We start from the raw sequence: 15,543 nt of genomic DNA, 5'->3' as shown, positions 1-15,543 counted from the left end.
AAAAAGTAATCATCATCCCATATCTATCTGAGCATTTCACTGTGGTTAATTAATTTTAACACAATGTCAACATTTCCGTACACGGTTTTAACGAAGACACTTGTCTTTAATTTGAGATACTTGTACAGCTCCGCTACAGCGTCGCGTGCGAATGACGTCATCAACCGCGCTGGGCCGCTTGTGGATGACGTCATTCACATGCAGCTGCGATCGTATCTTTCGCGCCGAAAGATAACGGCTGGGACTAAGTAAAAAGTAGTAAAAATGGAGACATAGCGAAACGCTGATGTCTCCATTTTTACTGCTTTTTACTACTTGAATGGACTGAGGGTGATGATAGTGGGGCGCATAGTATTTTGGCGATTGACTGTGTCCGGAACTTTTCAGTTCAAGATTTTTTTGCCTCGACTGAACAAAACGAGAAGCTGGTGGAATGGCGAAACGGCCGCCAACCCTGGCCGGTTCACCCAGCCAAATTGACGTGGCAAGTAAGTTATGTTACATTCTTTATGTATATATTACATTAAATTTGGCTCGCACGTAAAGAAGTGTAAAATGGATCTTGTTACCTGACTAGCTTAGCATGCTGGCTGTTAGCTACATTAGCAAACATTAGCTATTTGCTAATGTTAATGTTAAGTCTCTTAATTCGGCCGGGGAAGACTGAGAAGGCTTAAAAAAAGGTAACTGGCTGCACCAATTGGTGCTTTAGTTTAAGTTATCTCCCCTCTCTTGTTTCTTAATGTGTATGTTTGTAGGTTTGTAATTGTGTCATCTATGATGATTTAATGTGCTTTGCCAAGATATATGTGCAAGGTGGTGTAACGCAAGTTAATAAGAGTTGGGCTAAAAGTCAGTGTCTTGTGGGTTGACAGTAAAAAGGGAGGGTCTTCCAAAAACAAGCACCAGGAGGGTGAGAAGCAGGAGGAGGGTCATGACAGACTTTCAAAGAACAAGGTACACTACCTGTCTGCATCCTGTGTGTGTGCTGTTACATTACATTACAATACATTCATGGTTCCTCTGTTTCTCCCTCTCCCTCCAAAGGTTGTCGTGAAAAAGAAAAATGTTTCTAAATACGAGACAGGAGGAGGAGGAGAAAGTGGATGATGAGGCGCGTCATGACACAAAGAACAAGGTACACTACCAGTCTGCATTCAGTGTGTGTTATTAACTAAGCTATAGAGATTTTTATGTTTGGATAGTTAGTGGTAATATGTAATTTACTTGCCCCACATGCATAAAATTGTTGAAAAGATGTTTTTCTTCTCTAACAAGACTGCGGCAACAACTAAAAACTCAGCGAAACCACAGGTGAATAACATTATGTAGTAAGGATGAGTATAAACTGTATGCTTTGTAGGATCCAATTATGGCACTTTTCCACTGCATAGTACAGCATGGTACGGCTCGCTTTAAATGGTACCTGGTCTGTTGATGTTCTAAGCGTACCGTAACGGTACTTTAAACGTGACATGAACACACTGAAGTGGTACTTCTGCAGTGGAAAAGCAACTCAGTTAAAGCGAACCGAGCTGTGCCGTACTGAGACGAGTCGTACCACGCAGTGGAAAAGCAAAGCGAGCCGAGCCGAGGCGTTACATGCAGTGGAATAAATCATGTTTGTGTGCGGGCATACCATCGCTTTTTTACTTGCTATTTTTGTATTTCCTTGCACCTCAAGAAAATGTGATGTGTGTGTATATATAAAAAAAACTCTTGCTTACTCCACCTTCATTTTACCCGCCTTTCATAATAATTTTGAAATATTACTTTAAGGTGGGAAGCCAACCAGAGGGGACGGGGAGCAGCTGGTTGCCCTGGACAAAATTAAAAAGGCAGCCATTATTGGTGAGTAAATGCATAAAGTGTTGAGAAGGGAAAACAAAACTTTTAAGACTTTATAAGTTCACCACTTTAACCATAGCCTACTTGTATCAATGTATATTAGGCATCAATGGAGACTGGATAAGGTAGGGCACCCATTATTGTTACTGTATCTGCTTAGCACCTATAATACTAATTCATTGCTTGCTCACTTTTTGATCCCACCTTTCCTTTTCTAAAGCCACATTTCTGGGGTATTGCCCTCAATGTGTGTAGTCCTCTATTTTGTAGAACATATATTGTTGCAAATAACCTCATGGCATATTGTTGTTGTCTGAAGTGTTCATAAATAATATTCACCCCTCCTTCACCCTTAATCCCCTCTGTCCTGCCTTATTTTGTCTATGCCGGTAATTGATTTGCTTGATTTTAATGCATACCTTCTTCGAGCATGGTGTGTGTGTGTGTGTAAAACAAAGGTCTTGTTTGCTCAAAGCCCAGCCCAGAGAACACGGAATGTGTTAAAAAGTCAGGATTTGTTAATTCAGAACAGATGGCTGAATGCCATTCGCTCATTATTGTTACAATATTATTATATTGTCTAATTATTTTTGTCTTCTCTAGATGCTACATTGAAGAAATGGCCGGCAGCCAGCCGAGGGCAGATAGGCACAGCTATAAATTCCAAGCTCGCAGAGATGCGAAGATCCATTAAATGTTTTTTTTTTTTTTTTTTGTCATTTTTGTACATTTTGATAGTCCTTAAATAAATAATGAAAATTTCCACATTTTGGGCTTTTATTTTTGTTTCCTAGTTTGGATTTTAATAATTTTACTAATGTATAGGTGGACATATGTGCATATATGTACCTATATAGGTACATTTATGCATGTATATATAGGTACATTTATGCATGTATATATAGGTACATTTATGCATGCATATATGCCCACATGTACCACATGTATGCGCATATATGCGCATATATGTGCGGGCATATATGTGGCGCATATATGTGGCGCATATATGCGCGCATATATGTGCGGGCATATATGTGGCGCATATATGTGGCGCATATATGCGGGCATATATGTGGCGCATATATGTGCGGGCATATACTATATGTCACATATATCAATTACCTATATCAAAACATATATTAAAACATATATGTTTATATAGGTTCTTTCCATGTGGGATGGCTTTAGTCAGATCAAATAGTATCAGACTGTCATGCTGTCAAATGTTAGTCTAGCAGCCCCCTTTGTGTTCTTTGTTCGCTTTGCCTGTGTTTACTATGTTTGTCAACAGGAGAAGGCCACACCTCCTTGCTCTTTATCGGAGGGTGTGGCTGGAACAGCTGACGGCAATCTGGCATCAGGGGACTGCCCTACATCAACCTGGGTCTTCCTGCCATTCATCGCCAAATCGTTCCGTCGTCAGAGTGGTAGCTATACATGCAGACCATCTGGTTAGTGTGGATTAGATGATGTCTTTTGCTCACCTTGTCCTGTCTTTTTTCCATAGTGTTCTGCTCTGCACCTTTTTTGTGTGTAAATAAATCTATTTTTTCCCTAAGAAACCTACCCTCTGACTCCTGTGTGCTGCGCATGGGTCCACATCCATTCACCTCAGCATAACACAAACAATTTAAAAAAAGTGGTTGAAACAAGCAAATAGGCCTACCACAGCCATATTCCGTTCTCGCAGTTTCTCTGCCGTGAGGACTGCACGAAGGCCTGCTCTTGAGTAGTTTATCTTTCAGTCCAGTATTCATCAGTTCTATCAGCTGACTATCCTCTTTTAAAACACCATTCGGCATCTTTCAAGAGGTAATTCTGGTTTTCCAGCATGTATATGTTGTGGCAAACCAGGGGAAGGAGCCTGGAGGCAGATCACCAAGCAGCAATAAGAGGATCGGCTGCAGCTAGAAGAGGTAACAACGACCTGGACTCACCTCTCTCGTCTGCTCTACCCCAACAGGACAGACCCTCCTATTTAAGCCCTGAATCTGCTCTCACTTCTCATGGGTTACCACAATGTACTGTCCTGGTAGTTCTGGTTTTGGCTCACTATAACCATTTTGTTTGTTGGGTCTTTTTCTCCACCTATCTCATTAAGCTCAAAACTTCCACATTTCTCAGTTTGATCCAAAATAAAACCACACGTGTGAAACCCATCCTCGGCAAAAAACAATTAACCAATTACTCTATCGCCCAAATGTGCCTCAAAGGGCTTTATAATATATACTTGTGCAATATCCTCTATCCAAAAATCCTCACATTAGTACAGGAATAAACTAAAAAGGAAGACACCATAGGGAAATAAACAGGATAATTACTGTGCCAGGATGGACAGAAGTGTGATTGATGTTGTGTGGACATAATTAATGTAAAAATCACATTCTATGCATTTGACAGAAATTATTCATATTTTAATGGAGAGCCCAATGATGGGAAAAATAACTACTAATAGTGATACAAGCTGTAGTGGATATACTAGATTAACATTAACAAAAGCACTAATGGTGTCAGCAATAGGAATCAGACCAATAGTGATAACGGTAGCAGTGGGCAAGATATTGTGGTTCTATCTGGACCCTGGTCCAGCTTTGGTACTGCTGACACCTGCTGCTACTGTCATTCATTTATTATCACTTATTACATAAAATCATAAGGACACATTATTGCTTCTTTCCTGAAATGTGTAATTTCCTCTGCATAGATTTCTGTAAATGGTGGTTATACCTGATTATGGTCCTGCAGTGGTCCCAGAAATGACTTGATAGCTGCCTGGAATGAAACCATGTACACAACACAACAGCTTTTTTAACTTCCAGTGTGCCTTGACCCCTGATACGAAACCGCAGCATACTTTAGTCAGTACGACAGGAGAGAGAAAGAAAGTAGTTGAAGATAGAGAGCTTATTGCATTGGAAGTAAAACAGGGACACATCATAAAGCGGAGAACTGTGCAGAGGTGTTCCTAAACTTGTCAAAGCGAAGGGTGAGGGACAAAAGAACCACTTTAGGACTGATAGTGCCCAGAACATGCTGTTAACTGCTAGGCTACTTCCATCTCAGCATTTACCCTGTGCGGCACACAGTCTGCAGAGGACCACTACTGTTGCACTAAACGACAGTGGTTTGAAAAATATCCTGGCTTAATGTCAGGAGATTGTTGGGCACTTCAAACCGGCATCAAATGGAGTTGAGAGCACAGTAATGGCGCGTTTCCACCGAGCAGTACGGTACGGGTCGGGTCGGTACGGGTCGGGTTTGTTAACCATGATTTGTCGAGCGTTTCCACCGCCAACAGTACCCTTACTTCATAGGCGTGGTGTATTCCAGAAAGTAGTGGTAACGTCACTTGATAGGCGCGGTATTGGACGGAAAGTAGATTGACGTCATTCGATCGCGCGAAAACTGAAAGCTAACCGCAAACAACAATGGAGGACATACAGCCGATCCTGTTCTTGCTTCTCGATATGTGGCTGTTAAAGTAAATGCTGCGCGGCGACATTGTTGCGACGGTGTTGTAGTTTAAAAACGGCGCTTCGTGTGTTGTCTTTCCCCTTGCGGCACGCGCAAATGACGACACTCTTTCAACCAATCAACGTTCTTCAGTGAGTCTAGCTCCACCCTTTAGTACCAAACAACTGTGCCAGGTACCCCAACGGAAGGGTACCCAAAAAGTGGTACGGTACGGTGCGGATCTTTGGTACTTTTCTCAGTGGAGACACAAATAAAAGGGTACCGACCCGACCCGTACCGTACCGTACCGCTCGGTGGAAACGCGCCATAAACGGCATGAAGACAGCAGGAAGAGTGGCTAGTTTAACAAATGTATTTATGTATGTATTTTAAAAAATTAAACAGTGTCTAAAATACACACTGTTTGAAATGATTAATCGTTGATTTATAAGATTTATTTTTAAGAAAAATTTTACGACAGGAAGTTTGTGTGGTCCTAATAGACCAAGATTTGCTTTAGGGTCCTAGAAGTCTGAAGAAGAAAGCTGGCAGATTGCAGTCGATCACCCTTTTCTAAAGAGCAAATAAAACACTGCAGCCTACTCTTGTCTTGGCTGTGGCTGCAGTGTACCAGGATTAAAATGGATGAACTAAAAGACGGCATCATTGTCTGGCAGATTGAATATCTTCAGCTGCCTTATGAAAACAACCTCTGCTGAGCCTTCTCGCTGATGTTCAGCTCCCACTTGAGGTCCTGGGATATGATGGAGCCCGGAAACAGAAGGACTCCACAGCGTAAGGTGGGGCTGCTTTCTTTCGGGAAGTTCGGTTTGAGGTGCAGCTGTTGGTGTACAGGGAGAAGAGCGGTAAAAGAACACACCCTTGTGGAAACAAGGCAGAGACATGTTTCTCCAGCATCTCATGCTGCTTCCTGTCAGACAGAAAGTCTGTGATCTACATGCAGGTGGAGTCGGGCATGTGGATCTGAGTTTTTTCTGCAGCAGTGACGGGATTGTGTTGAATGCAGAGAGTCCACTAACAGGATCCTGGCATAAGTTCCTGGGGAGTCCAGATGCTGGAGGATGAAGTGGAGAGCCATGTTGGCAGCATCATATACAGAACTGTTGGTTCTGTAGGCAAACAGGAGGGGGTCCAGGAGGGTTTATAGTTGGGACAGGTCAAGGCGCTTAAAAGGACTTAATGACTACAGAGGTCAGGCTGACAGGCATCTGGAGCCGTTTGGTGGAGCTGTAGTCAGGATAGTCCCGTCAAATCATTCAGCTCATCTGCCGGGCGTAGGTCGTTCATGGAGTGGAGGCTTTTAGACTTGTAAACGGAGGCCCCTCCAAACAGAAGCAGAGGCAATTGCTGAGAGCTGATATAGCAGGTATTCAGTACATTTGTTTAGCATCTCTCACCGCCTTGCTAATCCTGTATTTTACCTCTGTGAACAAATCTTTGTTCCCACTTCTAAATGCATGGTCCTTTTGCAGTTGTAGCTTCATTAGTTCCGTTCTGTAAACCAGGGTTTGTCGTTGTTATAACTCACTCTGGTGCATGTCCTCACAGAAGCCAATGTATGAAGTCATTGCAGTCCCATAAACATCCCAGTCTGTTCAGTCCAAGCAACACAGAAGATCCTCCAGCGCCTCACTGGTCCACTTCTTAAATTCCTTCACCACAAGTTAGAAGAGCTTTAATTTCTGCCTGTATGCAGGAATCAGATGGACCATGACGTGGTCCCAGTGCAGCACGAGGAATGGCCGTGCTTGCTGTGGTGTAACAGATAAGTGTTTTCCTCCCTGGTTGGGCCTTAAATAAACTGTATGTATTTGGGAAGTTCATAACTGAGATTTTCTTTTTCAAAGTCCCCATGGATAACAACCAGGGAGTCCAGGTTGGCCCACTCCACAGCGTATCCAGGGCTCTCGCTGACAGGGCGTGGACGATATGGTCGACTGGGGGTGAACGCTACGGCCGACAGTTGAAGAGGAACCTACGCGACAGCTGAAGTGAGGATTTCGGTATAGATCCACAAAGTCTGTGTGAAGCACAAAAGTCTCTGGGCCTTTGTGAACGCAGCGTTATCAGAATGTATGTCGTCATCTGGCTCGGATTAGTGTTGCCATTTCACCAGGAGAAATATGCGAGGAAACCCGCATTCTTGTTTACACCTGCTTTTATCCAGTTCCTTGCACAGTGAGACAGACAGAGTGTGACAGATCCACGTTTGCAAAGTTGTGCTAACGAGTCCGTCCACCCACCTCTTCTCCAGCATTTTATTGCATGAGTAAAGGTAAGCGCACCTTTGACGAGAACGTCAAGTAATTCCAAAGAAGAAAAGTTCCCTGGATGTTCATGAGCTCCTCTCTGGTGAAAGAGAACCAGGAATCCCAGCAGAGAGTTAACAAAAATTATTGTACGTCGCTTTGGATAAAAGCGTCAGCTAAATGACATGTAATGTAATGTAAAAACACCGCTGCACTGAAACTGCCATCTTGGATGATCTGTAAATGAATATAAAATAGTTGCAATGGTTATTAAAATAGTTTCTCACATAAAAAAATGTAAACCTTATATTTTTAAACTCCCAAATGTCTAAACATTAAAAAATGTATGACAGTCTTGTGATGGCGTGCAAAGTTACAATAGGCGGTGCAAGATGAAACGACACAATCTGTCTCAGGCACCTGCTACAACTTACTGTACCTTACTCAACTTGACTTCTGGATATTATGCTGCGTTCACACCAAAAAGCGAAGCACATTATTTGCGCGAGTAGATTCCATGCAAAGTCAATACACAGCCTGTGTGGCCGAGAATGAGGCAAATTAGCGGTGAGATGCTCCGCTCATCATCACCGCCATCCTGCTGTCACAGCGTGAAAACACTTTATGAAACAGCCACTCACCGGAGAAATACACACAGCTGAGATTGAATGCCTATAAGTTAGTTGGTGTTTAACTGAGACGCTGGCACCGAGCTGACACAACAGGTCATTAAACTGTCTGCTGGTCAGCCTGAAGTAGCGCTGGAAATGGTACGCACTGTCGAAATAAAACTTCAAAATAAAAGTGTCAGTATCATCCCTGTCTGTGAAGGATTAACAACAACTACTAAGGAAGTGGACCCGGCACATAGTTTCAGCTCTAGATTTATATGTAGTTACAGAAGCCTCCAAACTCAGACTTCTGTGTTTAAATGGCTCAATATCTGTGACAGCCCACAGCAAAGGAGTGCTCTCAGCGCACACTCATATAAACATATATGAACTGAGACCATCCCTTAGCATGGCCCACCGTGTAATCACACTAATCAGGAGGCCTGTTCACACCCACCACTGATGATTTACACTGCTGGCCACAAACACATATCATCACTAGTGACTCTTGATTTGATCTGAACTCCTCAACCCGGCATTTTCTTCTTCCTGTAGTAAACGCAATGCAGATGTCACTGCTATCGATAGAAAGAGCAGCATTGTAAGTTGTGCACATTTTAAACACCCTTCGAGACAAAGTTGTGACAGTTTGGGCTATAAAAATGAATATAATTCTTATGTTCACATGTCTTATGTACTTCAGCCATGAATTTGAAAAAATAAAGATGGCTTAAATTACTTCTAAAACATTGCTGAAAGAATATAAATAGGAAAACCTGAAATTAATTCTAAAGTAGAGTAGATGATGTAAGTACTATTTGTACTAGTATTTGTACAAGTAGCAGTTCATATTTTAACAAAACAGCTTCATTCTGTGCTTTATGGTTGGGGTACAGATAATCATTGTGGCTTTTATTTTGAAATAATGGAATTGGGCGAGAGGGGGTTGGGAGACAGGATGTTTTTCATTCAAACTAAATGGACTTGGTACAGCACTTTTTCTACTCTTCTGACCACTCAAGGCGCTTTAACACTACATGGCATCATTCACCCAATCATAGACTAATGACAGGACCTAACATACAGTGGTACCAGCCCATCAGTAACATTCACACACTGTAGTCACAGCTAGAGCAAAGTGTCTTTCCCAAGGACACATCGACATGCAGGTTAGCCGGGCCTGGGATCAAACCGCCAACCCTCTGATTTGAAGACAACCGCGAAGACAAATATTAGTAGTAGTAGTAAAAGTCATTTTAGTATTAATACCAGTTGAAATACTAGAAGTACTACTAGAAGTACTAGCAATATTAGTAGTGGTTGTAGTACTATTTGAAAGAGCAATAAGTATTCAATGAAACAGCTTTATCCTAAGCTTCATGGTTAAATTACAGATGATCATTGCAGCTTTTATTTTGAAATTATGGTATTGGGTGAGGGGGGGAGGGTGGCGGGTTGAGAGACAGAAAATTTGTTATTCAAACTAAGAGGTTATTAATTGATAGGCCTCATCAAACATTACAGTAAGAATTTCCTCCATGTTTTTTTTTTTTAAATGATGGGATGGGGGGGGAGAAAAAGTGAGAAAACTGGAAAGAGGGAGGGAGGAAAAGGGAAAGGAAAGGAGAGATGCCTGTTGACAGTCAGCATAGCTGCGTCATGTGACTTTACTAATCAGCTGTTATGGTTTGGCTGTGTGAGACAAAGTGCAGCATGCTTGTTTAAGTATCCACAGCAACGGACCAGCTGGGGGGGTATGGAGAGAAGGAGGTCATGTCAGGCTGCACTAATCAGCTAATATGGATCAGCTGTGAGTCACAGAGCCGCGGCGTGAGCAGCTGCGGTCACTAACGAGCTCACAGGGGCAGAGCTAGAGCTTAACCGTCTCTTTAAAATACAAAACCCCCGTAAAGCTGTCAGGTGTGGAAGCTGGTGCAGGCGGAAGGCAGGACTCAAAAGCAGGATTTCCAGAAGGTGCTCTTTATTCACCAACAAATCTAACAGAACGTGCACCAACGAGGACTGACATGGACAATGACGCGACAAAGGACAACTGGCACACAGGGCTTAAATACACGAGGGAGGTGCAGGTGATTAGACACAGGTGGAAGCAATCAGGCAATCACAGGACAGGAAGTGAAGTTACCCAGAGACACGAGACACAAGAAAGCTACAAAATAAGACAAGCAGACCCAAACCGTGACAGAACCCCCCCCTCAAGGACCGAATTCCAGACGGTCCTAAAGGAGGGTGGAACCCAGAAAAACAGACAAGGGAGGGAGGGCGGGGAACCCGACAACCCCCGGCCGCCCAGGGGACTCCAAGGGTCGGCGGCACGGTGTCGGGTCCCTCCGGCCGGGATGACCGCCGGACCTTAGGGTCTCGGGGGCCCTGCCGGGTCGGCGACCGGGCCTCAGGGTCTCGGGGGGCCTGCCGGGTCGGCGACCGGGCCTCAGGGTCTCGGGGGGCCTGCCGGGTCGGCGACCGGGCCTCAGGGTCTCGGGGGGCCTGCCGGGTCGGCGACCGGGCCTCAGGGTCTCGGGGGGTGCCGGGCGGTGCGGCTCCGGCGTCGTCGTGGCGGGGGGCGCCGAGCAGTGCGGCTGCGGCGTCGTCGTGGCGGGGGGCGCCGAGCAGTGCGGCTGCGGCGTCGTCGTGGCGGGGGGCGCCGAGCAGTGCGGCTGCGGCGTCGTCGTGGCGGGGGGCGCCGAGCAGTGCGGCTGCGGCGGCGTCGTGGCGGGGGGCGCCGAGCAGTGCGGCTGCGGCGTCGTCGTGGCGGGGGGCCCCGAGCAGTGCGGCTGCGGCGTCGTCGTGGCGGGGGGCGCCGAGCAGTGCGGCTCCGGCTGCAATGCGTGGGGCTCCGGCCCAACCCCTGACCCCACCCCCCCTTCAAGGACCGACTTCCAGGCGGTCCCAAGAGGGTGGGAGGGAGGGTTCATGGTCGGGCGCCGCGGAGCGGGGACCGGGGGCGTGGTTCTCGGGGCAGGAACGGGCGCTGACGGGCGTCTCGGCGCAGGAACGGGCGCTGACGGGCGTCTCGGCGCAGGAACGGGCGCTGACGGGCGTCTGGGGGCCGGAACGGGCGCTGACGGGCGTCTGGGGGCCGGAAGGGGCGCTGACGGCCGTCTGGGGGCCGGAACGGGCGCTGACGGGCGTCTGGGGGCCGGAACGGGCGCTGACGGGCGTCTGGGGGCCGGAACGGGCGCTGACGGGCGTCTTGGACGGCGCCGCCGCGGTCGGGTCTCAAGGTCTGTGCACTGGGACTCGTAAGTGCCTGGGGAGCAAGCGCTGCTCCGAACCAGTCTTGGAATCCTGCGGGAGCTCGAGAAGATCACTCGGGCTCCCAATATTGGATGTATCCAATTGAACTCTGCTGAGTCCTTCCAGGGTCGCGTCATTCTGTCCGGTGTGGAAGCTGGTGCAGGCGGAAGGCAGGACTCAAAAGCAGGATTTCCAGAAGGTGCTCTTTATTCACCAACAAATCTAACAGAACGTGCACCAACGAGGACTGACATGGACAATGACGCGACAAAGGACAACTGGCACACAGGGCTTAAATACACAAGGGAGGTGCAGGTGATTGGACACAGGTGGAAGCAATCAGGCAATCACAGGACAGGAAGTGAAGTTACCCAGAGACACGAGACACAAGAAAGCTACAAAATAAGACAAGCAGACCGAAACCGTGACAAAAGCTCCCAGACCGGCCCCACACCCAAAAGCATTGTGCTGACCAGCTGTCTCCTGTGTTCACTGCCATCTTCAACACCTCCTTGGTGACATGTCACATTCCAGGCTGCTTCAAGGCCTCCACCGTACACAGAACTGAATGACTACAGGCCCGTCGCCCTGACCTTTGTAGTCATGAAGTCCTTTGAACGGCTAGTCCTGTCCCACCTGAAGTCCCTCACCAACCCCCTCCTGGACCCCCTGCAGTTCGCCTACAGGTGATGCTGTCAATATGGCCCTCCACTTCAGCCTCCAGCATCTGGACTCCCCAGGAACCTACGCCAGGATCCTGTTTGTGGACTTCAGCTCTGCCTTCAACACCATCATCCCGTCCATCATGAGTCCGCCTACAGGTGGGAGTCTGACCACCTGGTGATGTGGTGCAGTCAGAACAACCTGGAGCTCAACGACCTGAAGACAGTGGAGATGGTCGTGGACTTCAGGAAGAACGCAGCCCCACCTTCCCCCCTCACCCTTTGTGACTCCCCTGTCACCACTGTGGATTGTCTCCGTTTCCTGGGCTCCATCATCACCTAGGACCTCAAGTCGGAGCTGAACATCAGCTCCATCACCAAAAGGCTCTGCAGAGGATGTTCTTCCTGAGGCAGCTGAAGAAACTCAACCTGCCAAAGACGATGATGGTGCACTTCTACACGGCCATCATCGAGTCCATCCTCTGCTCCTCCATCACCGTGTGGTACGCTGCAGCCACAGCCAAGGACATGGACAGGTTGCAGTGTGTCATCCGCTCTGCAGAGAGGGTAATTGGCTGCAATCTGCCATCTCTCCAGGACTTGTTCGCTTCCAGGATCTTGAAGCGGGCTAGAAAGATTGGAGCCGACCCCTCTCACCCCGGACATAAACTATTTTATTATATTTTTATTTTTCTCTTATTGCTGCAATACGTTGTTTGTTGTCCATTATTGTACTGTCTTCTGTCATGCACCAACTATATCATACAGGTAAGAATTATTAAATTATAATGTATACTTTATATTTAACTATTCTACACACACTTTAAACATCCATTGACAGTGATGACCCGCATTACCATTTAAATATTCACCTGTCTGGCACTAATGTTTAGTGTACTGCAAATAAATGTAATATGTTTCATAATATTATTATTTTTAAGTGTTATTATTCACTCACAATAATGCATTACATGGCGCAGCTGGTTTGGTGGCACAATGCTTTAAACCAGTGATTCTCAACTGGTGGGTCGCAACTTTTTTAATGCAGCGGAGTGTCTGTCTTTTTGCCGGCTCGTCCATCCATGTTTTCAGCAGCGTGTGCCAGGTTGGGTCAAACCATTCTGATATGGGGGAGATATTGGGTTTCTAGGATAATTAAACATCCTCAATATAAAATATAAAATTCAGCTTATGAAGTTGAGAATGTTCCTCGATTTGGGTCACGGCTTGTCATTAAGGGGTGATGATGGGTCCCGGAGCCAGACCAGTTGAGAACCACTGTTTTAAACTATATTGCTTAACTTAGTCTTATGGTGCGTTCACACCAAACACCCCAAACTTGTTGGCCAGATTTCATCACCTGCACATAATACTTCTCTGCCAAGGGAACTGTCTCATGGCAAGACACCGTGTGCTCAAGCACATCCAAACGGCCCTTTAAAGAGCCACCCATATGTAACTTCCAACTTCATTACTTCATATTTAGTAGAAGTGTGTTCGTAAACAATACAATTATCCTACACGATAATGTATTCTATTCAGCGCAGTGAGGTCTTTCCTGGTCCGGTCGCAATATAGATACGAGGATGTATTGTACAGCATGAGGTACCCACACACAAAAAACATAACTATTAATTTATCCTCCATTTTTTCGGACTTGGCAACTGTCTGCAGGACATAGGGAACATTTCAACGCTGAGGTTATCGCGCTGCACACCAAAATTTATGAAATTCAACTTACGCGTTGCTGCACTAACCCAAATTTGCATAGCTCCAGTCTCTCGCGTCTGTGCATAGGCATGTGCTGTAATCCTGTTGTTAGGGACCGGGGGCCATAAGGACCTGGACTCAAAAGCAGACTCAAAATGGGGTAGTCAGAGGCGAAAAATGTCTTTACCTCAGGCAGGGGTTCGGTACACGGGTAGTCAGACAGAGCAGGCGGATCAATCTAAATCGGCAAAGGTTGACAGGTGGACAGAAAGGGGTCAAAACAAGGGAAAGCACACTCAGGAAAATAGCTGGTAAGCTCATTGGACAAAAGAGACAAACGGCCCAGAAAAAAGGTGGAAACAATTGAGGTGGGGGCTTGCAATCACAGAGGGCGGCGGCACACAGGGGGGAGGTGTTTGAAACGAGAGGGAAGGGTGAGTGAGAAACACAACAGAATATAACCTGTGACCTAATGCCCCAGTCTGGGTGTTACACCTGTGCCGTGAAATACTTTCGTTGCGCGTGGTGTGAATACACCTTTAATCAAGTCAGGGATGAATAATTATTAATTTTGCGTGCATGAAAAGATCAATAGAGAAGAGTGCTTGGCGATTAGACTGAATTGCCTCTCAGAATACCCATAATCAGCTGACAGTGTAGAAAATGAAAACAGATCAAGAGAAAGAATGAACAAGTAAAATGAGTCTCCACACGGAACACAAACATCCGTCTATTTGATGAATGTGCTTAATTTGTCTGAACTGTCCACCACCAGCTTTTCAACTTGGGACTTTGATCAATAATTTTGCAGTCGGGTTGGTCATGTACATTGACAATAGACGGCAAGGAGCACGGAAATGTTGCAAAAGTACCGACTAGAGTGCTAGGAATCATCGGAAAATCGCAGAGTTGCACCCCCCCTGTCGGCTCTAACGACCGCACCACCCCTGTGGTGGCTGTGGGAGGACTTGTGCATGGCAACATGTCACTCTCGACGCTGTTTCTAATTCCGCTCACGCCTCAGTGATCACGAGCGCCTGCAGTAGCTCATGAGCTAATCACGAGAGCAAAACACTGGACGGTGATCTAATTAAAGCTTTTGTCTGGCAACACAAGCATGGAGGAAACAAAGGAGTGGAATTAATGCATTGCGCGCATCCTGGCAGTAGACGCCGAGGAGTACGGAAATGTTGCCAAAGTACCGACTAGAGTGCTAGGAATCATTGGGAAATCGCAGAGTTGCGTTCCCAAACCTGAAATTTATTTCTTTGTAACTTTGTTACCACCAGGTGGCGCTATGACTGGGATCAAAAATCATTATATGGATGTCAACAGGGTAAGGGGGTCATGACTTATGAGAAATATAAAGCAGATTAGATCATTTAGTAAGTTAAAACCACTTCAATTTTCATTGTATTTTTCCAAAGCACCACGCTCACAGTTTATTATTTTATAACCTTTATGCATTTTTAAAAGGCAAAGGTCTAAAGATCACACTGCCCAAATGTGAGAAGAGTTGGAGTAAATCTCTTTAAGTTCGGTCATTTACAACTCTAAAAATTGATGAAAATGGGCAAAAAGTAGCGATTAACTGCATTGATCCCTAGTCTTCAAACAAACGACCAAAGTAACAGAACATTGATTGATTAATTGCCTATAGTTTTACAGTTAAATTGGAAAGGATCTTTCAAATGCCATTAAGAGCACTTAAAGGAGAAGCAGAGAAATCGG

The 15,543-nt window shown here is 45.8% G+C and overlaps 2 long non-coding RNA genes across 4 annotated transcripts in view; one reads left to right on the top strand and one right to left on the bottom strand.

Annotated features, from left to right (window-relative positions):
* LOC134132835 (uncharacterized) overlaps positions 1-15,543 on the bottom strand; it is a 391,917-nt gene that overhangs the window by 173,973 nt on the left and 202,401 nt on the right. The window lies entirely within an intron of this gene.
* LOC119228291 (uncharacterized) lies at positions 84-2,586 on the top strand. 3 transcript variants are annotated; one of them, XR_005121494.2, is made up of 6 exons: positions 84-488; positions 876-957; positions 1,048-1,138; positions 1,780-1,851; positions 1,952-1,973; positions 2,452-2,586. It is a non-coding gene; the product is annotated as an uncharacterized LOC119228291 (long non-coding RNA). The 3 variants fall into 3 exon arrangements; XR_009957036.1 differs by having other exon boundaries at positions 87-488; positions 1,780-2,541; XR_009957037.1 differs by lacking the exon at positions 84-488 and adding an exon at positions 555-683 and having other exon boundaries at positions 1,780-2,543.

The sequence above is a fragment of the Pungitius pungitius genome, chromosome 10, assembly GCF_949316345.1.
Source record: "Pungitius pungitius chromosome 10, fPunPun2.1, whole genome shotgun sequence".
Classification (NCBI taxonomy): Eukaryota; Metazoa; Chordata; class Actinopteri; order Perciformes; family Gasterosteidae; genus Pungitius; species Pungitius pungitius.
This window is presented reverse-complemented; position numbering and strand designations above follow the sequence as displayed.